Consider the following 20,450-nt stretch of genomic DNA (forward strand, 5'->3'; position numbering starts at 1 on the left):
GACAAATTGTCATTTGTTCCGATACGTAATACAAACCATCGGTCCTTTAACAATAGGAAGACTCACTTCTTGGTGGGAGGAATCTGAGTCTTTTGATGAACAGACTGGTGTTCGTCCATCCCTGGAATGCCTCCCTGGTCGTAAGAGCGAGGGAGGGATCCAAGCCTCTTGTCCGATTGATCGGGGTGTGCACCGCAGGATCAATGTCAGACCTCTGGGCCGAGTACTAAGAGAGAGGCAAGCGTATCTCTTCGTACCAGCATTGTAAGAACTTTTCCTTACATGAGCAAATGTAAAGTAATGGGTTTGTCTCATGTTGGCATCCACTTCCTCCCCCTTGTGGAGAAAGTGGTGGATATTTACTCCTATCTCTAGTTAAAGAGATAGATGGAGCTCTGTTGAATAGCTTACCTGCATCGGACTCCTTCCAGCAAGGTAACGACCGTATCCCTCTGCCCACAGGTAGAGGTAGAAAAAGATGGTGAAGAGAAGCCAGTCACTCTCTCATTCACGCATTCATTCTCCCAGTCATACCAGGAACGATGCTGTCTGCCTGCTCGGGTGCTGGGTAAGCTTACACAACGTGTTGAGCAGCCACCACAGGTCCCAAGGAAAAAGTATCCAAGGACTTGTGGGCAATATCCCGAAGGTAGAAGGACGTGAAGGTGGTCTGGTTGGCCCAGACACCAGCCTTCAGGACCTGCGCCACGGAGAAGTTCTTACGGAACGCTAAGGAGGGTCCGATACCTCTGACTTCGTGGGCTCTCGGACGGAGCGTACGGATGTCGTCGCTACCATCAGCTTCGTACGCTCTCCTGATCACCTCACGTAGCCAGAAAGAAAGCGTGTTGTCTGGAGACTTCTTTCTTGGTGACCCCAGTGCTAACGAAGAGGCGTCGACACTCAGGCCTGAGATGTCGAGTTCTCTTCAGATAGCGCCGTAGCGCCCTCACAGGACAAAGCAGCATCTCATCCGCATCATTATCGGTGAAGTCCAAGAGGGAGGGGATCGTGAAAGACTCGAACCTGTCGTCAGGGATCGACGGATTCTGAGTCTTAGCTACGAAGTTCGGGACGAAATCGAGCGTCACAGATCCCCAGCCTCTGGTATGTTTAACATCATAAGAAAGGCCATGTAGTTCCCCTACTCTCTTCGCCGATGCCAGGGCCAGCAAGAAGAGGGTCTTGAGGGTCAGATCCTGTATGACGACTCTCGGAGTGGCTCGAAGGGTCTTCGAGTCAAACTCCTAAGTACGAGAGTCACATCCCACGCAGGGGGCCTGAGTTCCCTGGGTGGGCAAGACCTTTCGAAGCTCCTCATTAGCAAGGATATCTCGAACGAATTCGTGATGTCCAGTCCCCTCAGTTTTAGGACGAGAGCCAGGGCGGCTCTATATCCCTTAACTGTGGGGTACTGAGAGGAGCTTCTCTCGGCGAAGAAACACGAGGAAATCCGGCTACCTGCTGAAGAGTGGCTCTGAGAGGAGACAAACCCTGTCTACGACACAACCACAGAAGACGGCCCACTTCCCCTGGTACACAGCTGCAGAGGACTGTCTGACGTGTCCAGCCATCTCTGTTGCTGCGCTACGAGAAAAGCCTCTCGTTCGCAAGAGATGGTGGATAACAGCCAGCCGTGAAGTTGAAGGGACTGGACTGCGCGGTGGTACCGTTCTACGTGTGGCTGGGCTAGAAGGTTGTGCCAGTTGGGTAGCTCTCTCGGTGCGTCCGCAAGAAGAGCCAGCAGGTCCGGATACCAAACGGCTTGAGGCCGCTTGGGAGCCACCAGGATCATTCTGAGATTGGGAGTGACCAGCACTCGACTGATCACTTTCCGAATCAGACAGAAGGGAGGAAAGGCGTAAGCGAAGAGGTTGTCCCAGGGGTGTTGGAGAGCGTCCTCTGCAGCTGCCCATGGGTCCGGCACAGCTGAGAAGAAAACCTGAAGTTTCCTGTTGTGCCGGGTGGCGAACAGGTCTACGACCGGTCGCCCCCACAGGTTGAAGAGCCTTTCCGCCACATCTTGGTGTAGAGACCATTCGGTCCCTATCACCTGATCCCGACGACTGAGCTTGTCCGCTACTACATTCCTCTTGCCTGGAATGTAGCGTGCTGACAGCTCTATTGAGTGAGCCGTAGACCCACTCGTGCACCTGCAACCGTCAACTGATGGAGCGGAAGAGACCACTAGCACCCCCTGCTTGTTGACATATGCCACTACTGTGTGTTGTTCGCACATCAACACCACTGAGTGTCCCACCAAGCGGTCCCGAAACTCTTGGAGAGCGTTGAACGCCGCCTTGAGTTCCAGGACATTGATGTGAAGGTGCTTTTCGTGATGGTCCCACACACCTGCAGTCAGCAACTCCTCCAGGTGTGCGCCCATCCCTCGGTCGATGCGTCTGAGAACAGAAAGCATCTCCGGGGGGGGAGTGCGTATAGGCACTCCTCTTAAGAGGTTCTTGTCGTCGAGCCACCAGGCCAGGTCCTGCCTCACCTGTCCGTGATAGCCACGGGAAAGTAAGGAGGATCCCTGGCCTGGGACCAACTCTCCCCTTAGCCTCCCCACTGGGAAGAGACCGTAGGTGAAGACGCCCGGTTGAGGGACTAACTTCTCGGAGTGACGACAGATGGCCGATCACGACTGCCATTGCTGTCGATGACCCTGTTTTTTTTTTTTCCTGACCGCGACAGGAACCGGCCGGCTGCCTCCCTGAATTTGCTGATACGCAAGTCTGCGGGAAAGACCTGCCCTGCTACCGTATCTATCAGCATACCCAGGTACTTCATCTTCTGCTTGGGTTCGAGATCGGACTTCTCGTAGTTTATCACGATCCCCAGATCGCGACAAAACTTGAGGAGTCGATCTCTGTCCTGTAGCAACTGCGAGCGGGAGCTCGCCAAGGAACCAGCCAAATCGGCGAGATACCTCAGAAGACGTATCCCGTTCGAAGTGGGCCCAAGCCGGACACCAGAGTGAACACTCGCGTGAACACCTGTGGGCGGTTGAGAGACCGAAACAAAGTGCCCTGAATTGGTACACCGTCCCCGTCGAAGTGATGGAAGCGGAGGTACTTTTCTGGAGGACTGATGGATGGGTATTTGAAAATACGCGTCCTTCAGGTCCACCGAAAGCATGAAAATCGTTCCCCTGATCGAGTCGAGCACTGAGCGTGCCGACTCCATCGTGAACCGCGTCGTGCGAACGAAGCGGTTCAGGGGAGAGAGGTCTATCACCGGGCGCCAGCCCCCCGATGCCTTCTCCACTAGGAAGAGGCGGCTGTAAAAGCCCGGTGGACTGGTCCTCCACGATTTTTCTACAGCTCGTTTCGCCAGCATGGTCTTGATCTCCTGTCGAAGAGCGTGTCCTTTGTTGATCCCGGACATAGGTCTGTAGATGGACCGGTTTGGAGATTGAGGGGGGGCCGAGACTCGAAGGGTAGTAGATATCCCTCCCGAAGGACGTCTACTATCCAGTTCTCGGCGCCCGTAGCGCTGCCAAGTCGCCCAATGGCTCGCCAGGCCCCACCCCCCCACTTCCGGCAGCAGGTTGAGGGGGAACGCCGTCCCTAGCGTTTCCCTCCTCGTTTCGACTTCTTTCCAGCACCTCCTCGGGGAAAGGAGGGCTGGGAGGAGGGCTGGTTGCGGCCTCCTCTTGCAGAAGTCGAAACAACTGGAGTCTTCACACGGGGCTTGGACGGTTGCAACCGTCTTCGCCGCCGTGGAAGCGCTAGCCAAGCTCTTTGGTTTGGCCGCAGTTACTCGAGGTTGCCCAGAAAACCTTCGAGACTGCCTGGTGGACTAAGCGGTCACTCTCGTCAGTGCGCCGCCGTTCCACCGCAGCGTCCACCATCTCTCCAGGAAAGAGAGCTGGGGAACTCCTAAGAGGTCCATTCGTAGCCCGAGTGCCGCCTCACGCCCAGCCCCCCCCTTGGTCACTCGGGTAAGGACTGCGTCCCTACGCCGAAGAACCAAGTTGGCCCACAGGTTAGCAGTCTGATGGGCGAGGTAAGAGATTGCTCTTCCTCCAGACTGGCACAGTCTCCTAAAAGAAGCGTAGTCTTCGAGAGCAGAACTCCCGGAGCCGAGCCGGCCGCTACTTTGGATATTGTGAGGGACCACAAATCCAACCAGGAAAACTGCCTGGAATGCTGCCATAGCGGTAGATTCCCAGGGCCAACGTGCCTCCTGGCTGCTGAGAACCCATAGGGTTCCGCCGACAGGAGCTGTCTGCAAGGGACACCACCTCCCGGAGTCAGCCTAGGCTAACTCCGGGTGGTTAACCTGTTTCGGCAGTATCGGGTCTTACCGAAGGCACGTAGAAATCGCCTCTGCCGCTGTAGAGGGGGAGGAAGCCAGCTTAGAGGACCAGTCCGGATTCAGCGAGTCCTCCCGTCCGAGACGAGATTCTCCACCTGATCCAGGACTGAGTCCGCAAAAGCTCTGATCGTTGGCAACCCCACGTCATTTGGGCTCCCTCTTGGGACCCCAAAAGCACTCGAGCCGGGACGTGGGCTCTGCTGGTGGTAGCGGCGATCCTTCCGCGAGGTCATTATGCAGACGCATCAGCTTAATGACCTCTGCGAAGTTCCTCTGTATCTCGGGCGTCACAGCGTCTTGTGGAGTAGGACCGTCCAGTCCCTCCAACAAGAGCATATCCCTCGATACTCCTACCTTCAAAAGGAGGAACAGCGACAGACCCCTGACGGTCGCCTCCAACTACTTGCGCGTACGTCCTGGTCGGTCCTAAGACCGTACCTGAGCCGTACGGCGTCATAGCCGGGTCACGAGCGCGCACCTCTCGTGATCGCTCCTCCTCCCGGTATAGCCCGAGGAGGTTGAAGGTACGGGAGAGGCAGACCTGACGCTCCCCCACGCTCGCTGGCAGGACCAGCGTGCGTAGAGGGCTGCTGCCGATCGTCAACCCGCTGGTGACGGTCTAGAAGTAGGCCTAGCGTCGCCGCTCGCCTCGGGGCGATTGGCTCGGCTGAGCACGTCGAGACCGCTCTCTAGCGTCAGGCGAGCTGCCGCTGGTCACCGTCTCCGCCCGGTCCCATCATCGGGAGCGGCGGACGGGTGAACCTCGCTAGGCTCCCTTTCGCTGTCGAGATCGGCCAGCGTCCTCTCGGCGCGTTCAAACCGCTGGTAACCTAAAGGGGCCGTGGCTGGTACCGGCGGCCGTGGGGACTCCGCCTTCCTCGCCTCAACCCGTGGCCGGTCAGCGACCGTCACGTCAGCCCGAGCAGCCGGTTGGTCGCTGCGAGAAGCGTCCACTGGCCTGGCGAGAGTCTTTGTGCACGACTCTCGCCAGTCTTCTGCTCCGTGCCGCTGTCTTGACGGCGAGCTAGCTCGGACGTCGAAACTTTGGCTGGACGGTCCTCTTTAGAAGAGCGTCCACTCTGGTCTTCTCGCGAACGAGAAGCGGCCGAGACGGAACCTGGTTTAGCGGCAGAACCACTAGCACCAGGTGAGGACACACCAGCCGAGGCTGATGCACCTCTGGTCCCCGTCGACTTCTTCTTTGCAGAAGAAGCGACGGGCCCTGCACCCGAAGGAACAGGAGGACCAGCAGAAGAGCTCCCCAGCTCGCCTGAGCGAGCCGGGCCCTTAGAAGATCCCGAAGGAGTCTTCTTAGGGGGGGAGGAGGCAACCTTCTTCTTCTTCGGCTGTTTGGCCTTAGAAGTCGAAGGGGAAGGAGAGGCAGCAGACGACGAAGAAGACGATGAAGACGACGACGACACCTTTCTTCCTCTTCCTCTTCTTCTTCGCCAGGCTCCGCAGGACAGACGTCAGGTCTTCCATCCAGGAGGGAGCCGGGGCAGTTGCCGAAGCAACAGGGCACGACTGCACCTGTCCGGAAGGACCTGAGACTGTTACAGTAACACCAGCAGCGGAACGACAGGAACAGGTCCGGGAACAGCAGGAACAGCAGGAACATCTGAAATGGAATGTGTACCTGAAAAGGAAAGAGTCGCTGGAGCGGCCACAGGTAACGGCAGGCACGGCAGGTACCTACGCGAGAGCCAGGCGTCCTGTCGACAGTCCCCCCCCCCCCCCCCCCCCACCCGTCATCCGTGGCACTGGCGGAGGTCCAGGGGGGTACTCTTTGGGCAGCGGAAGTCCGGGGTCGGCAAAGGAAAAAATCCAGGTGGTGGTGGCATCGTCCTCTTTGGAACGGCGGCAATTGGTTTTTGTACTGCCACCGTGGGTGTCACCGACATTATATGTGGCGTATATACAAGATGTGGTGGCATCTCATACGCAGGGGTAGTTAATGTGGTAGTCGTGGTGGTCACCGCACCATGAGTGACCACGGCCGACCCCGCCAACCCCGTAAGCACCCCTGGATGCTGGGCACTCCCTGCAGTCCCAGCGACTCCCACACCTGTCCCAAGTCGTCCTTCGCTGATGGCACACCTGCGGAAGCAACAGTCGGGTTAATAGGAGGGGCTTCCCCGCGCCTGGGGGGCGAAATATCCCCCCCAGAGCGGACAGAAGACCCCGAATACAGCTGTACATCCGGTAGCGGGCGCCCTCCTCCACACATCGACGGATCGAGAGAGGAAAAGGACTCCCGCTACCCCCCCCGCAGGGGAAGGCGCAAACCGTGGGGGCTGGCCGGGAGGCAGGAAAGAGGACGAAGTGTCCGTCACCAAAGGAGTCACTGGACTTTCCGATGACTTCTTGGCCGGCCTAAGTCTCTTCCTGCCCTCGTACAGCACCCACTGCGCCTCGGACCAGTTCATACAAACCACACATGGTTCGTTGCGGGAGCACTCTCGCCCTCGACAACGAGTACAAACCTCGTGGGGGTCCACCTCAACAAATGACCTGAACCCCCCACATTTACGTCCCTCCAGCCCGGGACACACTCTACGGGCGACTGGAGGTGGGCGCGGTGAAATCTCAATCTCCTCTAATTCAATCATTGCAATTCAATTGAATAGAGAAAAAGTACTTACAATCACTCCTGATATACAGAAAGAGAAAACAAATACTCAAGGTTGAAGCAAACGACAAGCGGGCAGAGCGATGGCGAACACGTCCTTCCCACACACGGCCGAAAGCAAAAGTGGTTTGTTTACCTCCCAGTCGCGCAGGCGCGCGACGATCGGAAAGGACAAGCAGTTAACTACCGTTCTCCCTTGTTCGAAGCTTACGACCGTTCCAGCTGCCGCTAGCTACTTCCTATTGTTAAAGGACCGATGGTTTGTATTACGTATCGGAACAATGCAATTTTCGACAAATTGTCATTTGTTCCGATACGTAATACAAACCATCGGTCCTTTAACAATAGGAAGACTCACTTCTTGGTGGGAGGAATCTGAGTCTTTTAGATGAACAGACTGGTGTTCGTCCATCCCTGGAATGCCTCCCTGGTCGTAAGAGCGAGGGAGGGATCCAAGCCTCTGTCCGATTGATCGGGGTGTGCACCGCAGGATCAATGGTCAGACCTCTGGGCCGAGTACTAAGAGAGAGGCAAGCGTATCTCTTCGTACCAGCATTGTAAGAACTTTTTCCTTTACATGAGCAAATATAAAGTAATGGTTGTCTCCTCATGTAGGCATCCACTTCCTCCCCCTTGTTGGAGAAAGTGGTGGATATACACTCCTATCTCTAGTTAAAGAGATAGGATGGAGCTCGGTTGAGTAGCTTACCTGCATCTGACTCCCTTCCAGCGTGGTAACGACCGTATCCCTCTGCCCACAGGTAGAGGTAGAGAAAGATGGTGAAGAGAAGCCAGTCACTCTCTCATTCGCACATTCATTCTCCCAGTCATACCAGGAATCGATGCTGTTTCTGCCTGCTCGGGTGCTGGTAAGCTTACACAACGTGTTGAGCAGCCACCACAGTCCCAAGGAAAAAGTATCCAAGGACTTGTGGGCAATATCCCGAAGGTAGAAGGACGTGAAGGTGGTCTGGTTGGTCCAGACACCTGCCTTCAGGACCTGCGCCACGGAGAAGTTCTTACGGAACGCTAAGGAGGGTCCGATACCTCTGACTTCGTGGGCTCTCGGTCGGAGCGTACGGATGTCGTCGCTACCATCAGCCTCGTACGCTCTCCTGATCACCTCACGCAGCCAGAAAGAAAGCGTGTTCTTGGAAACTTCTTTCTTGGTAACCCCAGTGCTAACGAAGAGGCGTCGCACTCAGGCCTGAGGTGTCGAGTTCTCTTCAGATAGCGCCGTAGCGCCCTCACAGGACAAAGCAGCATCTCATCCGCATCGTTATCGGTGAAGTCCAGAAGGGAGGGGATCGTGAAAGACTCGAACCTGTCGTCAGGGATCGACGGATTCTGAGTCTTGGCTACGAAGTTCGGGACGAAATCGAGCGTCACAGATCCCCAGCCTCTGGTGTGTTTAACATCATAAGAAAGACCATGTAGTTCCCCTACTCTCTTCGCCGATGCCAGGGCCAGCAAGAAGAGGGTCTTGAGGGTCAGATCCCTGTCTGACGACTCTCGGAGTGGCTCGAAGGGTCTTCGAGTCAAACTCCTAAGGACGAGAGTCACATCCCACGCAGGGGGGCCATGAGTTCCCTGGGTGGGCAAGACCTTTCGAAGCTCCTCATTAGCAAGGAAATCTCGAACGAGTTCGAGATGTCCAGTCCCCTCAGTTTTAGGACGAGCGCCAGTGCTGCTCTATATCCTTTAACTGTGGGTACTGAGAGGAGCTTCTCTCGGCGAAGAAACACGAGGAAATCCGCTACCTGCTGAAGAGTGGCTCTGAGAGGAGACAGACCCTGTCTAACGACACCAACCACAGAAGACGGCCCACTTCCCCTGGTACACAGCTGCAGAGGACTGTCGGACGTGTCCAGCCATCTCTGTTGCTGCGCTACGAGAAAAGCCTCTCGTTCGCAAAGAGATGGTGGATAACAGCCAGCCGTGAAGTTGAAGGGACTGGACTGCTTGGTGGTACCGTTCTACGTGGCTGGGCTAGAAGGTTTGTGCCAATTGGGTAGCGTCTCTCGGTGCGTCCGCAAGAAGAGCCAGCAGGTCCGGATACGAGCCACCAGGATCATTCTGAGATTGGGAGTGACCATGCAGCTCTCGACTGATCACTTTCCGAATCAGACAGAAGGGAGGAAAGGCGTAGGCGAAGAGGTTGTCCCAGGGGTGTTGGAGAGCGTCCTCTGCAGCTTCCCATGGGTCCGGCACGGCTGAAAAAAGAAAACCTGAAGTTTTCTGTTGTGCCGGGTGGCGAACAGGTCTACGACGGTCGCCCCCACAGGTTGAAGAGCCTTTCCGCCACGTCTTGGTGTAGAGACCATTCGGTCCCTATCACCTGATCCCGACGGCTCCTGAGCTTGTCCGCTACTACATTCCTCTTGCCTGGAATGTAGCGTGCTGACAGCTCTATCGAGTGAGCCATGGCCCACTCGTGCACCTGCACCGTCAACTGATGGAGCGGAAGAGACACTAGACCTGCTTGTTGACATATGCCACTACTGTGGTGTCGCACATCAACACCACTGAGTGTCCCACCAAGCGGTCCTGAAACTCTCGGAGAGCGTTGAACGCCGCCTTGAGTTCCAGGACATTGATGTGAAGGTGCTTTCGTGATGGTCCCACACACCTGCAGTCAGCAACTCCTCCAGGTTGCGGGCCCATCCCCTCGGTCGATGCGTCTGAGAACAGAAGCATCTCCGGGGGGGGAGTGCGTATGGGCACTCCTCTTAAGAGGTTCTTGTCGTCGAGCCACCAGGCTAGGTCCTGCCTCACCTTGTCCGTGAGAGCCACGGGAAAAGTAAGGAGGATCCTTGGCCTGAGACCAACTCTCCCTTCCAGCCGCCACTGGAGAGACCGCAGGTGAAGACGCCCGTGAGGGGAGGGCTAACTTCTCGAGTGACGACAGATGGCCGATCACGACTTGCCATTGCTGTGCTGCCTTGTTCCTTGCCGATACAGGAACCGGCCGGGGCTGCCTCCCTGAATTTGCTGATACGCAAGTCTGCGGGAAAGACCTGCCCTGCTACCGTGTCTATCAGCATACCAGGTACTTCATCTTCTGCTTGGGTTCGAGATCGGACTTCTCGTAGTTTATCACGATCCCCAGATCGCGACAAAACTTGAGGAGTCGATCTCTGTCCTGTAGCAACTGCGAGCGGGAGCTCGCCAGGACTAGCCAATCGTCGAGATACCTCAGAAGACGTATCCCGTGCGAATGGGCCCAAGCTGACACCAGAGTGAACACTCGCGTGAACACCTGTGGGGCGGTTGAGAGACCGAAACAAAGTGCCCTGAATTGGTACACCGTCCCGTCGAAGATGAAGCGGAGGTATTTTCTGGAGGACTGATGGATGGGTATTTGAAAATACGCGTCCTTCAAGTCCACTGAAAGCATGAAATCGTTCCCCTGATCGAGTCGAGCACCGAGCGTGCCGACTCCATCGTGAACCGCGTCGTCGCGAACGAAGAAGCGGTTCAGGGGAGAGAGGTCTATCACCGGAGCGCCAGCCCCCCGATGCCTTCTCCACTAGGAAGAGGCGGCTGTAAAAAGCCCGGTGACTGGTCCTCCACGATTTCTACAGCTCGTTTCGCCAGCATGGTCTTGATCTCCTGTCGAAGAGCGTTGTCCTTTGCTGATCCCCAGGGACATAGGTCTGTAGATGGACCGGTTTGGAGATGAGGGGGGGCCGAGACTCGAAGGGTAGTAGATATCCCTCCCGAAGGACGTCTACTATCCAGTTCTCGGCGCCGTAGACGCTGCCAAGTCGCCCAATGGCTCGCCAGGCACCCCCCCACTTCCGGCAGCAGGTGAGGGGGAACGCCGTACCCTAGCGTTTCCCTCCTCGTTTCGACTTCTTCCCACCACCTCCTCGGGGAAAGGAGGGTTGGGAGGAGGGCTGATTACGGCCTCCTCTAGCAGAAGTCGAAACAGCAGGAGTCTTCGCACGGGGCTTGGACGGTGCAACCGTCTTCGCCGCCGTGGAAGCGCTAGCCAAGCTCTTTGGCTTGGCCGCAGTCGCTCGAGATTGCCTAGTAACCTTCGAGACTGCCTGGTGAACTAAGCGGTCACTGTCATCAGTGCGCCGCCTTTCCACCGCAGCGTCCACCATCTCTCCGGGAAAGAGAGCTGGGGAACTCCTAATGGGTCCATTGCGAAGCCCGAGTGCCGCCTCACGCCCCCTGGACCCCCCTTTGGTCCGGCACCCCTTACACCTGGGTAAGGGACTGCGTGCCTCCCTACGTCGAAGAACCAAGTTGGCCCACAGGTTAGCAGTCTGATGGGCGAGGTAAGAGATCGCTCTTCCTCCAGACTGGCACAGTCTCCTGAAAGAAGCGTCGTCTTCGAGAGCAGAACTCCCGGAGCCGGCCGCTACTTTGGATATTGTGAGGGACCACAATTCCAACCAAGAGACTGCCTGGAACGCTGCCATAGCGGTAGATTCCAGGGCACAAGGTGCCTCCTGCTGCGAGAACCATAGGTTCTCCGACAGGAGCTGCTGCAGGGACACACCTGGAGTCAGCCTTGCTAACTCCGGGTTAACCTGTTTAGGCAGTATCGGGTCTTCCGAAGGCACGTAGAATCGCCTCTGACGCTGTAGAGGGGGAGGAAGCAGCTTAGAAGACCGTCCGGATTTCAGCGAATCCTCCCGTCCTGAGACGAGATTCTCAACTTGATCCAGGACTGAGTCTGCAAGCTCTGATCGCGGTAACCCCACCATCATTTTGGGTTCCCTCTTGGGACCCCAAAATGATTCGAGCCGGGACGTGGGCTCTGCCGGTGGTAGCGGCGATCCTTCCGCAAGGTCATTATGCTGACGAATCAGCTTAATGACTCTGCAAAGTTCCTCTGTATCTCGGGAGTTACTGCGTCTTGTGGAGTAGGACCGTCCAGTCCCTCCAGCAAGAACAGGTCCCGCGATACTCCTCCTTCAGAAGGAGGAACAGCGGCAGACCCCTGACGGTCGCCTCCAACTACTTGCGCGTATGTTCTGGTCGGTCCTAAAACCGTGCCTGAGCCATACGGCGTCATAGCGGGGTCACGAGCGGGGCACCTCTCGTGATCACTCCTCGGTACCTCGCTCCTCCCGGTATAGCCCGAGGAGGTTGAAGGTACGGGAGAGGCAGACCTGACGCTCCCCCCTCGCTCGCTGGCTAGGACCAGCGTGCGTGGAGGGCTGCTGCTGATCGTCAACCCGCGGTGGCGACTCGAGCAGCAGGCCTAGCCTTGCCGCCTTGGGGCGAGAGGCTCGGCTGAGAACGTCGAGACTGATCTCTAGCGTCAGGCGAGCTGTTGCTGGTCACCGTCTCCGCCCGGTCCCTATGGGAGCGGCGGTCAGGTGACCTGCTAGGCTCTCTGTCGGGGGGAGACCGGCCAGCGTCCTCTCGGCGCGTCGAGCCGCTGGTACCAGCCGTGGCTGGTACCGACGGCCGCGGGGACCCCTTCCTCGCCTCAACCCGTGGCTGGTCAGCGACCGTCACGTCAACCCGAGCAGCCAGTTGATCGCTGCGAGAGCGTCCACTGGCCTGGCGAGAGTCGTGCGCACGACTCTCGCCAGTCTTCTGCTCCGCGCCGCTGTCTTGGCGGCGAGCGAGCTCGGACGTCAAGACTTTGGCTGGACGGTCTCCCGTGGAGGAGCGTCCACTCGGTACTTCTCGCGAACGAGAAGCGGCCGAGACGGAACCTGGTTTAGCGGCAGAACCGCTAACACCAGGTGAGGACGTACCAGCCGAGGCTGGTACACCTCTGGTCCCCGTCGTCTTCTTCTTTGCAGAGGAAGAGACGGGCCCCGTTCCCGAAGGAACAGGAGGACCAGCAGAAGAGCTCCCCGACTCGCCTGAGCGAGCGGGCCCTTAGAAGATCCCGAAGGAGTCTTCTTAGGGGGGGAGGAGGCAGCCTTCTTCTTCTTCGGCTGTTTAGCCTTAGAAGTTGAAGGGGAAGAGGAGGCAGCAGACGACGAAGAAGACGACGAAGACGACGACGACACCTTCCTCTTCTTCCTCTTCTTCTTCGCCAGGCTCCGCAGGACAGACGTCAGGTCTTCCATCCAGGAGGGAGCCGGGGCAGTTGCCGAAGCAACAGGGCCCGACTGCACCTGTCCGGAAAGACCTGAGACTGTGACAGCACCACCAACAGCAGGAACAACAGGAACAGGTCCAGGAACAGCAGGAACAGCAGGAACAGCAGGAACAGCATGCACATTATCTGAAAGGGAAGGAGCAGCAGGGACAGCAACAGGTACGGCAGGCACGGCAGGTACCGCAGGAGAGCCAGGCGTCCTGTCGGCAGCTACCGTCATTCTCGGCACTGGCGGCAGGTCCAGGGGGTACTCTTGGGGCAGCGGAAGTCCGGGGTCGGCAACACAAAGAACCCAGGTGGCGGTGGCACCGTCCTCTTTGGTACGGCAGTAATCGGTTTGTGAATTGCAGCCGTGGGTGGGGGTCACCGTCATTACATGTGGTGTATACACCAAGTGCGGTGGCATATCATAAGCTGGTGTAGATATTGTGGTAGTGGTAGTGGTTACCGTACCATGAGTGACCACTGCCGACCCCGCCAACCGCTGAATCAACCCCTGTATACTAGGCACTCCCTGCAGTCCCAGCGACTCCCACACCTGTCCCAGGTCGTCCATTCGCTGATGCACACCTGCGGAAGCAACAGTCGGGTTAGTCAGAGGGGGTTTTACCTCGCGCCTGGGGGGAGGGGGGAAGAACCCCACCCAGAGCGGACGGAAGACCCCGAATACAACTGGACGTCCGTAGCGGGCGCCCCTCCTCCACACTCGACGGATCGAGAGAAGAGAAGGACTCCGCTACCCCCCCCCGCAGGGGAAGGCGCGAAACGTGGGGGCTGGCCGGGCCGGGGGCAGGAAAGAAGACGAAGAGTCCGTTACCAAAGGAGTCACTGGACTTTCCGATGACTTCTTTGGCGGCCTAAGTCTCTTCCTGCCCTCGTACAGCACCCACTGCGCCTCGGACCAATTCATACATGTTACACATGGCTCGGTGCGGGAGCATTCTCGCCCCCGACACCGAGTACAAACCTCGTGTGGATCCACATCCACAAATGATCTGAATCCGCCGCATTTACGCCCCTCCAGCCCGGGACACACTCTACGGGCGACTGGGGGGCGCGGCGAAATCTCCATTTCTTGATCACTCATCATTAATATGAAAAAAGAAATGTAAAGTACTTACAAGCATACACTCTCAAACACACAAGGAAAAAGAGGGCTGATACTCAAAGCAAACGACAAAGCGGGCAGAGCGATGACGAGCACGTCCTATCCTCACACGGCCGAAAGCAAAAGTGATTTGTTTACCTCCCAGTCGCGCGGCGCGCGACGAGTCGGACAAGCAGTTAACTACCTTCCTCCCCTTGTTCGAAGCTTACGACCGTTCCAGCTGCCGCTAGCTACTTCCTATTGTTAAAGGACCGATGGTTTGTATTACGTATCGGAACAACTTAAAATTTGGCCTTAATTTCTAACTTTGGAGAAAATACTTACTTCGAAAGGAGAGTAGAGGTCTTTAGCTCCGTTTCTCACCAACAACAAGTCGCGACTGATGCCCATCTCGGGTGTCAGGACGCGTTATAATGTACTTTTTCGGAGGATGGCTAGCGTTGATTGTAGGTGGCCTGCTTGGCCTGCTGTGATATTCTACCCTATTTACAATAGGTACGAAAGTCAAGATGTCGTGACGTCATAATACAGGACGTAAAAGAACGTTCTACTAATTCCAAAAAATAATTACTTAAATTTGAGTCAGAATCGAGTTACTTTTTCAATAATGAATATTTTCAAATTAGTAATCATCATAAATAGGTATGTAAAATATTGATGTTTTACTATTTATTTAAAAAATTATCGAAGTGCACTCTTCGTTGTCTTCTTCTACAAAACAGTTGTTTACTCGGTGAGGAAAAGTTTTTCGATTGTTGTGATGAAAGTGCCCCAGCGTCTGTGGGTACAAGTGGTGTGCGGATTTATCACAGGAAATGGTTAGTTTATTGACACAAGCGACCCCGTAAACATCGAGATGGCATCAATCTTCTAAATACTTCGAGTTGTATGTAAAAATGTTGAATGCGTTTTGGTGAGATTTGCACTAGCCTACGTTTGACACCGTTTTCACTACCCTCTATTTAAATCTTAAAATTTGGCCTTAATTTCTAACTTTGGAGAAAATACTTACTTCTAAAGGAGAGTAGAGGTCTTTAGCTCCGTTTCTCACCAACAATGTACTTTTTTGGGGATTGTACACGCTGACCGAACATGGTCCACTCTAGACCCTACGGTTATTTACCCTAACACTGAACATTTTGGTTAACATGGACTAAGATTCAGCTCGGCGTGCCAGAGCTTGGTCCTGCCGTTCTAAAAGCTGCCTTCAACTACCTAATTCCTTTCACTACCTAGTTTTTCTATTTCGTACTTTAGGCTTACCGAAGTTAGCCTCGGCTAAAACAGCAAAAAGACAAGGCACATACCTACTACTATAGGCTAGGTAGCCTAGTATCTTACCTCCGTTACCTATTATTCAGCGTATACCGCGCACGGTAGGACCCACGACAGTCACCTAAAACATGGCTGGACGCCATATCAACAGTAGTACTTTCTCAGTTCAATTCCATTTTATGCAATGAAAGTGGAAAAAACATGGCACTAAACGCACGAGTAACAAGGGTAGAGAAACCTCTTCTCTTCCCGCGACCGATTTGTTTATATCCTTCGAACTTGAAGGATGAACAATGTTCCCACGAAAGCAAATAGTGTTGTAATGTAACCACATAGTAGATATTTTCTGATATTGTTCAAGGAGATATATTTGAGCTGTTAAATTTGCGTGTTTTTTGTGTTAGGACGAGAAGGTGCATCCTTTTCTGTGGTTGCGTTGCTGGAGGAAATAGAAATACAGGAGAAAGAAATTTATTACCTTGAACCATTCTAACCATTCTGAGAGGTCGAAATTAGTTTTATTACCTTTTATAGTTATAACTGATACATCAAACTGAGCTGCAATATTCATCAGGGTATCTTTACTGAACTTTTCATGTCTCTTCGCCATTCATGTTCAGTATTTCAAAGGCTGGCAGATCTGTTATCCACCTTAGGGGAACCTCCTCATCTTACCACGTTAAACCCTGCAGAAAATTTTATAAACAAATTCAACAGCCTAAGCATACCTAAACATCAACGTCGAAATGCTTACTCCTGTCGTAAAATTGTTATCCACGAAAGTAAAGATTGCTGCTGTGAAGTCTTTCCTAAGTAGGAAATTATACTACAGCATACTCATAGAGCATTTTCATCTTAGTACTGATAAAACTTTAAAATTTATTAGTCTCTGTGTAACCAAAAATGTTTTTTATGGTAACTTTTATAACAAATACTCACCTGTATTACGGATAAAGCCCTCCCACCCCCCATCCCTAGCGAACGTTATTACATAATTGTGTATCTTGTAAAAATGACCAGTAGATTCTACTACATATACTTTACATGGAATATTCGGAGCAAATTATGCTGTTTATCTCACCCCGTAACATGATCCGGCCTAGATACATAGATTACATCTGTGGGACAGTGCGTGGTGCAGTTTTCGAAAGATATTTATTTTTAAATAAACCGAACGGGAACAGACGACAAATTTTAATAAGTAAACAAACCAAATATGTCTGCCCCATAAATGGAAAGTCTACACATTCGCTTCCTTAGTTATCACGATGGCCTTGCAAGGATCAGGGGTACACGCAATCTGTTTCTTAGAGACCCTAGGATATGTTCCCAACTTCCCATATCATTCGAGTTTTAGTTTAAATACGATTTATGCACAATGCTGTGTACATCTAACTGTTACGGCAACCATTTTCTACGATATACAGTTTTTTTCCACATTTTAGATTATTCTAAAATGTGGCACACTAAAATAATAAGCGCACACTAAAATAATAAGTATGAGTTTAAAAAACAATTTCTCAAAGGGTGTTTCATGTCCTTCATTGTCTTTATAGTATATTCTTACGGAAAAAGTCCTTAGAACACCACTTAAAACTTCACCAAGATCATTTCAAATTTAAACTAAGTACTAGTAGTACATGTGGAAACTTGCGAAAAAAACAAATCTGATTTTTTTAGTGGAAATATATAACAAGGTGTTAACTTACGACTGAATTGGGATATTGCCTACTGGATCAGTTTGATTGATTCTTCTCGTTTTTGCGCGTACACTACAAGCTGTTTCGCCGAATTTATTGGGATTTTGATATCGAAATACTACATTATAAGTTTTGTTGAATTTCACCATAAAATTATGAACAAAAGTAATGAGAAAGAAATTAGTTTGCTGTCTGGTTGATTTTGTGGCTGAAGGGGTTGGTTCCACGAAGTTGGATAGCCAACGGTCATTGCTCGTCTTCAGTGATTTTGTCCATGCGTGAGTCTCAGAGCCTACTTTCCATAGCATAATGTTGTAAAGTAAGTTTCCGTAACTAACCAAATAATCTACATTTAGAGTTTTCACTATCAATGTGTTCCCAAGAATATTCATATCCCAAACGTAGCCTCATTATTTCTAGTTTAGATAATGGTTCAAGTGTTGCGTTAAAAAAAGTTAGCAGTTCTCACTTAGAAAGAATCTTTCATTTAATCGATTTTTTATTGAATGCGCGTTCAGCAAACTTTTTCGACTAAGGTTGGAAGCATCGTTCCTCTGCTAAAACTCATGAAAACTAGCGAGATATGACCAAATTAGGCAACACCCTGTCTCAAGATGCACTCCAGGCAAGCTTTTCCTTTCTTTTTTTGTAGTAAGTGACAGGGTTGCCAAGTTGGCAACTTTCTGAGGTGGTTGGCAACAGAATTTTGTGGTTGGCAACTACTACCGAAATTGGCAACTTGTTGGCAACTTTCGGTTATCAACAATATATTGTAGATTTTCTGAACGATTGTTGCAAAATTTCTACTGCAAAGTCCACAATTATGCTTTGCCGCTTACCATCACAGCCAGAATAGTTTGAAATTAATTTCTTTGCCAATACAAAGGTCAAACCTCCACTCTGACCTGAGTAATCAAGAATTAAGAACGACGTTTTTGCCGCCACAGCCACGTTTGTTGTGTTGTGTTGGAGAGTTGCTGTGATATTTTGCTTGATTTCATAGAGTTGTAAGTGATATTAGTACGATTTATTGTTGTGTCTGTGTGTATAGTATCTCCTTTCTCGATAACACGATCATAAAAATTTACGTAGACCTATAAGGGAGTATGCCTTTTTGTCGGTTTACGCATCTTATGACGTTTGAATTATAGGCCTATCTTATATTCAACTGTTTTATTTTGGTTGGTCTTGTGCTTTAATTTCTTGTTTTTGTTGCTGCTGTTATAGTGCTTGTAGTGTCTTCCAAAATTTTTCTTTTTATATGGTATCCTAACATTGCAGAATAAACATAGGCCTATTCATAAAATATTGGCGCAAAGAATTATCCGCCTACTCTTAACTGAAATTTAGTAATGCTTCAATCAAAAGTAATCGAGATCTTTATGAATATTGTCTGCGCTAGAATATTCTCCTAACAACAAAGAGAGAGAGAGAGAGAGAGAGAGAGAGAGAGAGAGAGAGAGAGAGAGAGAGAGAGAGAGAGAGAGAGACTGACTCAATAAGAATGCCCCAAAACCAAATGAATCATGGGCTACTCGCAGTCGCAGACTGGTTTGGATCATCTCATACATAACTTTCAGCTGTCATACATTTTTCTAATTCTAATCTTATGATGCCTTCCTACCATAGCCTTCATTCTCATAGAAACACTACAGCAGCCTTATATTTACTCGTCACAGCAATATAATTTATCCCTTTAGTAAATATATTTTCAGTATAGTTCATTGAAAGCAGCTTGATAGTTGGTGTAAGGCTGAGACAGTCCTAAGATTGGCCATCCACGCATATGTGTGTATGTAATCTTGCTTATAAGTGTACATTCCACTGTATACTTATACATTATATATCGTGGAGTTGAAAGTTTCAACTTGAAACTACTATATTAATAACAAGATAGACTACCCTATTTCCAACAGATACGGTTAGAAAACCATTTGCAATAAGAAATTGACGTGTAGGCCCATGCCCTGTCATTGTCTCAAAATATAAGAATTTTATGTATAGGTCTATGCCTTGACATTGCCTCAAAATATAAGAATTTTATGTGTAGGCCTATCCCGTCATTGCCTCAAAATATATGAATTTGGCGTGTAGGGTTATGCCCTATCATTGGCTCAAAATATGTGAATTTCACGTGTAGGCTTATGCCCTGTCATTTTCTCAAAATATAAGAATTTGATGTGTAGGCTTATGCCCTCTCATTGCCTCAAAATATAAGAATTTGACGTGTAGGCCTAAGCCCTGGCATTGCCTCAAAATATAAGAATTTGACGTGTAGGCCTATGCCCTGTCATTGCCTCAAAATATAAGAATTTGACGTGTAGGCCTAAGCCCTGTCATTGACACATAAGGTATTTCAACAAAATCCATAGACTCCCATTACTGTTTATTTATCTCATCCTCACTGGTAGCTAATAGATAGATAGGTAAACTTAATGTGATAACACATTTGAATTTTGGCAGGAATAATGGAAAATCAGCTGTTGTTACTTATTGGGGCTTGGGGCGGGAAGGGGGGGGGGCAGTTTGATTCTTTGGGGGACAGTTGCCCCCCCCCTAAATGACACCCCTTACTGAGATAATAAATGCAAATCGAAAACTACTATTTGTATCAGTACAAAGTTTCAACACAACGATTTATGATACCTTGTGAAATTCAAGTTTCTCTCATTTTATGGCAAATGCACAGGTAACTAGAGAAAATGCATTAAGGAAGGATGTTTTTGGCTAAATAAATCAAGGGTTATTAGTGGAAAAGGGAGGTTGGCAACTTTTGGCAACTTTTCTAGCAATCATTGGCAACTTTTAGCCTTGAAAATCTGGCAACCCTGGTAAGTGATCAAGTCTTGTTGGTTTCAATCAGTCTCCGTCACACACACACTTCTCTCTCTCTCTCTAAGTAAATTTTACTAGTATTATCATCATCATCATTTCACAGGCTAGGGGATAGAGTCCTGAACACGACAACTAGCTTACACTAAAAAAAGACAAAAAATGTATATTATGGCAGGCGAGATAAATAACATTGTTTAAAGGAAATTAAAATTATAATAATTCTTTCCTGAATTATTATAATTGTAGTTGGGGAACTGGTGGCTAACCTCTGACCTTAAAGGACCTTGTGCGCACAGAAAGCAGACTAGGCCGTCATCTTGAGAAGCTGAAGGCTGGCGAACAGCCAGTAGTTGGGGGACTGGCAGCTAACCTCTGGCCTTAAAAGGCCTTGTGCGCACAGAAAGAAGACTAGGCCGACATCTTGAGAAGCTAAAGGCTGGCGAACGGCCAGTAGTAGGGGGACTGGCGGCTAACCTCTGGCCTTAAAGGGCCTTGTGCGCACAG

At 51.5% G+C, this 20,450-nt stretch overlaps 1 protein-coding gene across 1 annotated transcript in view; it reads right to left on the reverse strand.

The window, feature by feature from the left end:
• The window catches only part of LOC135220633 (E3 ubiquitin-protein ligase RFWD3-like), an 82,689-nt gene extending 67,007 nt beyond the window's left edge, over positions 1-15,682 (reverse strand). Inside the window, exon 1 of the mRNA XM_064257950.1 lies at positions 15,478-15,682. The gene's annotated coding sequence lies outside the window, so the exon portion shown is untranslated. The remainder of the gene's footprint in view (positions 1-15,477) is intronic.
• Positions 15,683-20,450: the final 4,768 nt, after the last annotated feature.

Source organism: Macrobrachium nipponense, chromosome 2 (genome assembly GCF_015104395.2).
Source record: "Macrobrachium nipponense isolate FS-2020 chromosome 2, ASM1510439v2, whole genome shotgun sequence".
Lineage (NCBI taxonomy): Eukaryota > Metazoa > Arthropoda > Malacostraca > Decapoda > Palaemonidae > Macrobrachium > Macrobrachium nipponense.